We start from the raw sequence: 11,516 nt of genomic DNA, 5'->3' as shown, positions 1-11,516 counted from the left end.
TAACCAATAATTGAAGACTCGCTGTAGAAAACAATGTAAGTACTAAAAACAATAGTTACTGTAACAGTAGTGACAAAAAAATAGTAAATTGTGCCCAAGCGTCATAAAATAGAAAATACTATTGCTTAAAAATACAGCCTAGCATATAACGAAGTATGAAAATATAACTAAGGCATAAAGGTATTTAAAAAATAAAATAAGTGAAACAATTTCAAGGTGCCACTTAGGCCTACATTGTTTTCTAGAGCGACTCTTCAATTAGGCTAATAAATGCACTTCTTTAAAGAGGTGGAGTTTACAGGAGAAAAAAAATGCGACGAAAATAAAGTTTTAGTACACAATTTTAAAATGTTACCTTAAAACAGCTAGTCAACCGTCGGCTCGCAGACCACTACCGGTCAGCGGAACTATTTAATCCCTCTGGATGGTAAAAGATGATATCGATTGCTTGCAAGCACTATATTTTATCTAATGTATACTGTTTTATGTATAAAAAACATACATAGAAAATTAAACAACCAGAAGCAACTTCATTTTTTCTTTCTTTCATATTACTCGTGATCTATGTGAACTATACATCTAATTAAATTTTATAGTATACATTTAATGACATTAAGCTGAATTAATTTTCATAGAAAATTAAACATATACATAGAAAATTAAACAACCAGAAGCAACTTCATTTTTTCTTTCTTTCATCTTACTGGTGATCTATGTAAACTATACATCTAATTTAATTTTATAGTATACATTTAATGACATTAAGCTAAATTAAACACAGTTCCCAAAGTAGAAACTTGAGAATTGGACATTGGTATAACCTGCTGGACCGCGGCTTGAGTAAGGTTGCGAATCTCTGGTTCATAATATCATAGAGGAATCTCCGTGATAGTATCCATGGACTCCGCCCACCTCGTTCATTCCAGTAGTTCTACTTGCTGCTGGAAAGAAATCAATGAACCGTTTCAGTTCGTAAAAAAAATTATGTACTTATAAAAATAAAATCTCCAACGAAGTGGTACCCACTCCCGTCTTTTGTACTTTTGAAAGTAGTGTTCGGTATTACTCCTTAATTTCCACACAAAAGATGAATTTATTTTGCGTTTTTGACTAGTGTTGTACCGCGCAGACGGCTTATGTCAAGATGACGGCAAGAAGAGGACCTGATTAGTTAGTGCATTACAATTCCTCTACCACATATTATGATGAGCGTGATATAATTTTCGTAAGTCATGAATCAGTTTACTTGTAATTTTATTTAAGTAATTTTTACTGTTAAAACTCATCGTCACTAGGAAGGCATAAGTAATTCCTGTAATTGTACTCTGAAGGAGTGTTTTTATCATGATTTAGAATATCTTAGCTAATTCTAACTCATGAACCTTAATTTCAATGTGTACTGAAACTATAGTATTTTGCATGAAACTAAATGTATTGGAATATGCAGCGAATTCAGGAGGAGTATTACAAGCGAATTTGGCTGTACGTTTTCCGAGTGCTTCATGGGCTCACGCACGACTAAAACTAAATTCAACTGATCACACTAATTAACTTATCCAGCAAATAACTTGTAACAATTTATTTTTAGTTTTACTTACTTTATGATCGTGAGCTTAGCTAGTGCATTCCAAGTCAATAAAGCTCATAAAAAATACATGAGATAAAAAGAAACCGAGTAAGCTTTATGACTATGCTTACAGAACGCTTTAGCTGAATTTTACTACCGGTATTAAAAATATAATAAAAACACAATATTAAATAAAGTGAAATACGTTGTTGTTTCTCTTTGAGTACGGAGTTTACTGTAAATTATAACTCGATTCTTAACTAATTGGGTCGATCCTAGTTCAATTCCTCATATTTTAAAACTAGAATACCGTCATCGAATCAAAGATAAACCAGAACATTTGTTTTTATTCTTACAATATACATGCAATGTAGTTAAAGTTTCGAAGTATAACACACATAGATTGATAATTATGTTTGCCGTTATCCATGTACTTCAGAGTTGTAAATTTCAGTGCAAGGAAACATCAGAATGGCAGGCTGTAAAGTTCTTTTCTCTTTTCTTTCTTTCTATATTTTTGTAGAAGGAAAATTTATACTGGGATTGCAATTTAAATAATTAATTGAGAAAAAAATAATTTATTTTGTACTGAAAGCAGCAGCAGATACGTGCACATGCACACAAAATGAATTTCCAAAATTTTTAACTGTACGCTTTTACCCAAAAGCAAAAGCTGCCTTTATTTCTGCACATTACCTTCATTTACTTTCCATTTCGAACAGTATGGTGAAAAAATTTTGCATTTCGAAAATGCTTTAGCACTCGAATGAAGTTGCATTCAATATTTCTATCTGAGAAGTAACGATGTAGTGTTGCTAAAAGCAATCTAACCACCATCTCTTTTTAAGATACATTCTACTGAAACTGTTCATAATATACTTCAATACTTTGACTTTAGCAAAATGTACTGAACATCGAAAGATTATTTTTTATTTCTTTAATTCTGCCAATGGCTAAGACTAAAGGACTTTCAAAAGGGAAGTTCGTTGACATTCTTCTTAAGCATGACTGTACATTTATTAACAAAAGAGAAAAAGAAAAGAAAAAAAGAGATCACCGTGTTGAAACACATTGAATTCCGTTGAGATTTTGCTGAACATTATTAAAAAATGACATTTCAATTTTTATTTTTCACACAGTAAAATCTAAATATTCAAATACTGAAGCTTGAATGAAGCTGAAATCAAATTTTAACTAGTTTCTCTAGTACAAAAAGAGGAGCAGGAGGTATAATTATCCAACATATTTCTTGTTCATATCACGTGTAGTTCATTGGTGCATAATTCATCTGCACCAGGAACATAGAATTGATTCAGCGTGTGCACACAGCTTGAAATACGAAGAGCTTGGGTTGAATCCCTTCACCAGCTAGCCCTATTGATGTTTTCCTCTACCTCACTGTGTGCAAATGTTGGAATAGCATCTTTAAAACGTGGGTTCTGATGGACTTTTCTTTCAAAATTCCTCAGGCTTCATTTTTTATTGATAAAAAAAAGAAAGAAAAATAAACCAGTAAGGTTACAGAGTAGTCACCATACTGAAACATACGACCTGCAAACTCATGTTTTCGGTAATATTAAACAAAATGTGACTTCCCAAGTTATAACGGTAAGACGAAATAATTCAAAACTTAACTAAATGAGCTGACAGAATGCATATTAGATAACGAAACACTATCTTTCAACTCCACATAAGCACCTTTTCTTATTAGTTTAATCGTATACCTTGCGATGACTTATCACCGCTACGTGACTGACCAATACAGAGCAGTCAGGGGTCCTCGGTGGCTCAGAGCGTTCACCTCTGGTGCATGATGTCCCTGGTTCGATTCCAGCACGCGTCAAATGAACTTTGTAGTGGACAAACACCGTGTGCGTTGGTTTTATCAGGATTCTCCCGTTTCCTCACACTTTCCTCATTCCACCCTTTCATTCATTACTCATCATCACCGTCTTCTTTAGTCTAGGCAGCATAATCGTAGGACGTAAACTGAAAAATTTCATTTCGTTTTATTTTCCGTAGCAGTCAGTCCCGATGAAAATAAGGATTCATTTGAAACAGATACACTTAAATTAATAAAACTGTCTAAGTGGAGTTGAAAGTAGTATTTCATTAAGTGAGGTCTTTATTTATTAAAAAAAATATTTTTTATACGCTTCCTTCAGAATTCATAAAAAAAACTAAAATAGAAGGAGCTTCATCTCACTGCAAAGAAGTTCAAGAACTTCGTATATTTTTAAAAAAAATGGAATGCAAAGTTCTTCCAGTCGACATGTTTCACATTACTGTACAATGGATTGAAGAAGACAGAAGACACAAGAAGAATTGTGTTGTGTCAGTCTGAATTTCATAGAACGTTAACACCAGCTAATAAACATTTGTAAAATTATTCTTAGGTCAGGTCAGGTTAGGTTAGGCGTAAATAAGAATCCAAGGCAATCATGATAATTGCATTCAATGTTGATAAATATCATCAATTGGAGCTAAAAATCACAGCCGAAAGCGAGTATTGAAATAATCTCTCATCAGTACTCAAAGCATGATGGAAAAAACCCTATTGATTCTAAGCTAGTGGTTTGTTATTAATTGAAATATAAAATGGAAGACTCAAAAGCACACTGTTATTTGGTTGATTGATCGGTGTTTGTTTTACATTATCACACAACAAAGATATGAAGAATTAATGGTACTACTATTTATGTTGGCTCCGAACCATGTAGGTCATATACAATCATACAAGATCATATTTCACGGATTTGGCCCATTTACACTTCAGCAGTTCACTTCTATTTGCGCTCGATTCGGGGAATATACAGTACTGAGGAAGTTACTAGTACAAAAGTAGTACTTGTAGCGCTTAGATATTACGGCCATAAATAGCAAAATCATATTGACACAGACGCAGCATTAATGCGTATCTCAGTGTGTTACAGAGGAATTTATTATTCACATTTTGGTTCCACATTAAATGCCTGAAGTGCATTAGTAGCCAGCTTAACAAGTATTATTGTACTTTAGTCACATTACTTTGTGTATACAGGACTGCAACAATTTCAATGAAATGTTAGTGTTAACACCTTTCTGAGAATTCAGTATTACAAAGTAGGAGGCGGATAGTGGCTCTTAATCGGATAGTGGTAACACTCATCTCCTAAGTTTACACGACAGAGTCGTGGAACGTTACCAAAGTGAATTCAATTTAATTTCAGTCCTAAAGTAATTAGTTCTTAACATTTTTTCTTCAAATTTTATCGCTTGTCGTTGTATCTAAAATCCTGATTTTTTTTTTTTTTTTCACACTTGGCTCACACTGGCTTACTGGTAGATCGTTACATCTGGTGCGTGGGGTCTCTCGTTCGGCCTCCGGTCTTGTTAGTTTGTGGTAGAAAACACAGTGTTCATGGGCTTCTTCGGTGCTACTCCTACATTTTTATTCCACCAATTCTTCCATTGTCATTCATTGGTCTTAATCATTTGTCTCCCTTAGCCTCAAGGACATAACATGGGACTTTAAACTGAAAGATTTCATTTCATTTTTTTCACACTTAATATTATATGGACATATCCAGGGACATTCCAGACGCTTTTAGAAGACTTCTTTTCTTAGTCTTTCTAAGAACAAAACTCCCTTAATGTCGTTTGAATCTTTTGCCTTGTATTTTGGCACTATTGGAAAAACATTGTGAGTCAGAGTTCCAATGACTTTCGTCTCAAATTAAGTTGCAGATAAGTTCACATCTTCTGAAATACCTTTGTTTCCTAATATATCGCGAATAAATTATCGCAAATCGGGAATCTACTTCTAAAAGCACGAACAACAACACATTTTCATAAACAACAATTGGACTTGAGAAATACCTGGCCTAAGCAGTTGGCAACCATTATTTTCTTTCTTTTTTCAAAGCGACTCAGATTCTGGTTACGGTAAGCCTACATTTATTTCACATTTGATATTAAATACAGGTTCTTTTCTCAAATCGCTTTCAAAGTATAAAGAGGAATTCTAATCTTGTCAATTTTAATTTCAAACTAACGTCCAGGTACTCGTCATCAGTTGTAATAAATTACAAGTAAAATTAGTTTTGCTTTATAGTCGTATAAAATATGAAAATAAAATGGAAAACTGAACACATTGCAAGACTTCTTTTGTTCACAACTTCGGAGTAAGAAAGAAATTATTCGGTTTTATGATACTCACACTGCATCACTATATTTTCTTAGAACGAAAATGAATCGTTGAAAGACATTTAAATATTTTCTCGAAATTCTTGAATTGAAATATTTCATTGTACACTTTTTCACTTGAATTTATTTGGAGCTATTTCTTTACTCTTAGATTTTGTAACACTTGTGATTTTTGAGCGAGAATTTTGTCATAGAGACATTCAGTTTTCTATATGGTGATTAATATTATTTCAGAAATCAAGAGTTTAAGGACTGCTTATTTTTTCTTGACTACGTGTCATATTAATCAAAACGCCACAGTAAAGTCTAAAATTACAACGTATAAACATACTCTTCTCCAGGGCCGGATGCAGGATTTTCTGACGGGGGGCGCACCAAAACTACAAGTATATTTGATTTTTTTAAATGTCTTATGCGTCTGTGACATGAATGAGGAGTTGCCGTTGAAATCCTAAGCGTCTGCTCTCAGTTAATCCTTTTCCTTCCACCTTCAGAAACTTTACTTGTTTGTTTTGCAAAACTCTGCTTTCTTTTAAGCCCAAACGAAAACATGAGAGCAGAAATTTTCGAAAAGAAATGTTATTTTCACTGCAAGATTCTTACTTAATATAGTGTATATTTAAAACGAAGGGGTGTTACTCACGTGCACCGATACACCCCACCCTAAATCAAGCCCTGCTCTTGTCAATATATTTGACACTAGCAGGGAGACATATACTGAGAAAGACGTCTTGTTTTTGGCTAAATAAAACCAAATTGTTAAGTAGATGTGGCAATAAATAGTGAGGTTAGATAGTTTGTGGTATGTTTGTATGTATGCACACTACACTCACTAATCCGACTATTTCTTACAGAGAAGGTACCGGATTAGAGAGATTGATTCTTTTAAATTTTATTTATTTACAGTACATTAAATGTTTTTATTACGTGATATTCCAAGTACAAGTTACCGCCTATTAACATAGTGCCACAAACATCATACACAGCAACATAAATTGAATAGTACCTCTACAGTACAGTGCATTGTACAGTGCACAAAATTTTGAATTTCTTTATCTAATATAGGCGCTTTAAAACCTGTTACGGGACGTACTGTCGAACTTTATCTTCGACATTTTGATGTCATAATCAGTAACTTGTCCTATATTTCTAGCAGCGGCTTTCTTAAACAGAACTAGTGTTGCGTGTTTCCTTTTGGATGCCGTGGCTGAACTCACTAAGTCGTGATTATAACTTTTGTACGCTTGAAGATCCCAAATACAAATTTAAAATTCTATACACTATTGGTGGTCACAACACTATCTTATTGAAAACGAAAAAGTGAAATGAGGTCATCTTAAGTCCTTTAAGCTAAAGTAGCCAGGCGACTAATGATAGTGAAGGAAGAGTTTTTGGAATGAGAATGTGGGGAAGACTGAAGAACTCATGATCACTGTTATTGTCCACATGCGTCTCATGGAACTGGAATCAAACCAGGGTAACCAGCACCAGAAGTGAGCGCTGTACAATTCAGCTTTTTCATGCTTGCAACTTTTACCGTACACATTTATAATAGGGTAGCACACGTATAATGGCTATACATGCAGTGAAGTATTTTCCAACCTTTCCTGACAGGCATACTTTGCTGAAAACACACGACATACGTTAGCGTAGGTTAGAGGGCGAGCATTGATGGTGTCGCTGTAAGCATTGACTGGTACTGTCTATTTCAAAATTTATCAACCAACCTAAAAAGTTTCTTTCTGAATTATCTGTGTCTGTTATTTGCAATGTTTTTCAATTTTGAGCCCTCCATTCGATAGAGTATCAAAAACTATCTGAGAAAGTGGTGACATTTTCGCGTCACTCTTATCGTTCTCGAGATATTGACCAAAAAATGGGCGATTTCCAGAGATTTAAGGAGCCATATCTCGGGAATCCTAAGTCATAGATAGATCATATTGATGTTGACAAATACCTAAGAGGATGGTAAATATTTTTGTACCAAATAGTAACCGATGGCCACTGGTTTGGCAAGTGGCCACCAATTAATATAGGTACCAAAATATTTACCAACCTCTTATGTAGAAATTAACACCAATATCATCTCTCTGTGACACCGTTCCGGTGATATTGGCCAAAAAATAGTTCCGACTTCGGGAGATTTAAGGAGCCATATCTCGGTGTTGATCAATATCTAAGAGGATGGTGACTACCGGCTAGCAAATAGTAACCGGTGGTCACTGGTCAACTGGCCACCGTTCCCCAGATATTGAGCAAAAAAGTTCGAATTTCGGGAGATTTAAGAAGCCATAAATCGGGAACCGTAAGTCATAGAGAGATGATATTTTGCAAATTTTTGCGAAAAACAGAAGAAGGGGCGGATAAAAGGATTTACCTAAGTACTTTTACATGTAGGAACAATCACAGATATTCTTCCCTCTCCATTCATTTAAAGTTTGTTCTGGTTTTGTTAAAGAATCCTTCACGGTAAAAGTAAAACGCGTTGTTTGCACTCATAAGCTTTCCGGATATTAGCTTAAAGTTTCAAAATATAGCGTTTTACCGCTTAGAAAGCGTGAGATAGTGGAAATTCCAACCGAAATATTATCGTGACCCACACAGCATGTTCCGAGGAAAAATAATTTAAATAAAAATGAAATAATTATTATTTTAAAACTTCCAAAAGTAAAGGAAGAACTCTTATGCCGTTAATTTTTTTTTAAAAGCATGTTTGCATTTTTACTAGTAATGCTTGCACAAGGAAGTTAAAAAAAGAAAACCTGATATGAGTTTTTATAAGCCTTGCATTAACAACTAGAAATTGTGCTTTAACGTTTTATGATTGAAATAATACTTAAGCTACAAGTGCACTACAATATTTACAGTTCTTTGCCTGCGCCCTGCTTTTCTCATGGCTCCAGCTATTCCATTGTGTAGCTTTCAGTTTATTTAAATTACTCATAGGATCATATATATAACTGAGTAAATACATGTTGATCACCATCATCATTAATCTCCAATTTTAGTATCTATGGCGGATTTGGGTGTATAAGAGGTCAATCCAGCGGCTTTCTTAATTCTCTTCATTGTATATCTTTATCTTCTTTCCACATCTTTCTGTAGAGGGTATGGTGGCTCAATAATAGAGCGTTCACCTCTGGTCCAAGGGGTCCCTGGTACAATCCGCGGCAAAAAACCTGCAACATGAGCATATAAGTTTATTGTGAAATGACGAAGTCTTTTGCTCCAAAATAAGTGTGCACGGGAGGAGACCGCGGTTTATCCTGACGTGATTCGTTCCACTTAGACGTTATGTTCATTACCTGTGCTGTTAGGCGTAGTTTCACAATAAACTTACATCCTCATGTTGCAGGTTTTTTGCCGCAGATTGTACAATTATAGGCCATGTAAGTTGTAGTGAAAAACATCGTGTCTGTTACTTTTTTCTGGTGTTCTCCCATTACCTTCCCAGTCTCGGATTTACAGGTAAGCTAAAGAAACCATAGCTTAGGACAGCGTTTCTCAATCGGTGTGCCGTGAATGAGCCGCGCTGGTGTGCCGTGAGGAAATCAAAACAAAATTATTAATTCTATAGCAATGTAATTGCAAAACGTAGGGGAAAATGTATATTTGTATTGCACATTACTATGAACCTCTACTATGAATCTACAATTTTAAGTTTCATGCCGTGTTACTTTTCTTCACATTTCTGATGTTGAAAATAAGTATTTGTTATTGTTATGGCCATTATTGCTTCTTTATTGTTGCAGTCTATTTCGTGACTTCAAAATTTAAATCGCCAAGTGAACTTTGTGGTGGACAAACACCGTGTGCCTAGGTTTTCTCGGGGTTCTCCCGTTTCCTCCCACTTTCTTCATTCCACCATTTCACTCATTACTTATCATCACCGTATCCTTTAGCCTAACCGGCAAAACCGCGGGACGTAAAACTCAAAGATTTAATTTCATTTTTGAAAATTTAAAATAACATTCAATCCTTTCGACAAATTACCTACATTTGTGTTTCAAAAGTAAAGGAGATCTGTTTGTTGTTCATTAGTTACTTAGTGATATTCTTTCTTAGTAAAAGGTTGGACACAGTTTTCGAAAAAGAAAGCGTATTTTTAAACACTTGAGTCCAATATTTCATTGCAATTGTTTTCTGTTTTTAAATTAGAATGAAAAATAAGCATAATGATTTACTACGGGTAAAACCAGTGATCTAGCTTTGTTCTCTGTGTGAAGGAAATCAGCAGTCAAAGAAAAAACTACCATTGTGTTTTATATTTACAAATAATAATATCTATAAGTGTGTCGCGAGAATCCAAGTTACACCCGTAGTGTGCCGCAAGTTGAAAAAGGTTGGGAAACGCTGGCTTAGGGCTCCATTCTCTTGAGGAATCCTCAAAAAATTAAGAGAAAAACTAGATGTACGTCTCCAAGATATGAGGGGGGAGGCACAGTGGCTCAGTGGTAGAATGTTTACCTTTAGTGTCTGGGATCCCTCGTTCGATCCCTGGCCAAGTAAGTTTGTGATGAACAACGTCATCTTCGTGGGTTTTTCGAGGTACTCTCGTTTTTCCTCCCACAATCTCATTCCACCGACTCTTCCATCACCATTCACTTGCCTTAATCATCAGTCTCTCTTTGCCTAAAGGGCATAATCGTAGGCTTTAAACAGTTTTTTTCCCCCAAGATATGAGATTAAAAACGAATAAAATTGAATCTACATACAGCAACAGTGTTTTGTATTACGTAGATCCTTTGGTGTAAATAATGGGGACTGTCTCCCTAGCCTGGTCTCTAAAGTACTAGACTAGTTTCCTTATTTTTGTATATAAGGTGATTACTTTGTTCTTCGTGGACTCACGATAGCTTAGGACACCATCAAACGTAAATCCGTTTGTTCCTCCCACGTTCGCATTCTACTAGTCATATCATAATCTTCGACTTCCGTTAATCATCTGTCTCCCTTAGCCTAAAGGATATAATCGTAGGACGTTAAACTAGAAATTTACTTTACATCTTTCTGTGTTTTATTCTCCTCTCTCTTCCTTGCTCTTCATCATCGCTATTTTTCTGTCCTTTTCATATGAAGGGTACGGGGAAGAAACAAGGAATGTCCTTGTATGTGCTTTTTCGGGTGTTTTGTCCTATCTGTTGGTGACACTTGGCACCATGCATGCGTAGTTGTAGTAGAAATGTTCATGTAAAAAGTGGCAAAAGATATTATATCCCTATTCTTTGTACGCGGTTTTCAATATTAAAACGCCGTTTTCTCGAAAATGCAGTTTTGTGACATTCCTTGTTTTTCCCCTTACCCTTCATATGTAGTAGACAAACACCATGTGCGTGGGTTTTCTCGGGGTTCTCCCGTTTCCTTCCACTTTCTTCATTCATTTCTCATCATCACTGTCTCCTCTAGCTTTGCCGGCATAATCGTGGGACGTAAAACTCAAAGATTTCATTTCATTTTCATTTTATGTGTACAAACTTCTTAGGTTCTGTCTATTTTCTACATGCCTATATTAGCATAGCGGATGGCATTTAGTATCTCCCCAAATCCATTAACGGCTCCGGAGCCGGTACTGTCTGTGACTTGTAGTGAGGCGTTCTAAACGACCTCGTTTATGCATATACCCCTGTCGCTAACGCGCCTGCTCACCTCAGACACACCCGATCGCCGCCGCTCGTGCTCTTCTGATGCGCTCCTGCCTTGACTCAGATAGATGGCATTCCTGCTTTCTAGTGGCTACCTAGCACAAGTTGGTTCGTGTTTTATG

At 35.5% G+C, this 11,516-nt stretch overlaps 1 protein-coding gene across 1 annotated transcript in view; it reads left to right on the top strand.

Annotated features, from left to right (window-relative positions):
• Positions 1–843: 843 nt before the first annotated feature.
• LOC145674288 (uncharacterized) overlaps positions 844–11,516 on the top strand; it is a 228,508-nt gene continuing 217,835 nt past the window's right edge. Inside the window, exon 1 of the mRNA XM_081744142.1 lies at positions 844–1,225. The gene's annotated coding sequence lies outside the window, so the exon portion shown is untranslated. The remainder of the gene's footprint in view (positions 1,226–11,516) is intronic.

The sequence above is a fragment of the Thermobia domestica genome, chromosome 17 (assembly GCF_964235325.1).
Source record: "Thermobia domestica chromosome 17, izTheDome1.hap1.1, whole genome shotgun sequence".
NCBI lineage: Eukaryota > Metazoa > Arthropoda > Insecta > Zygentoma > Lepismatidae > Thermobia > Thermobia domestica.
This window is presented reverse-complemented; position numbering and strand designations above follow the sequence as displayed.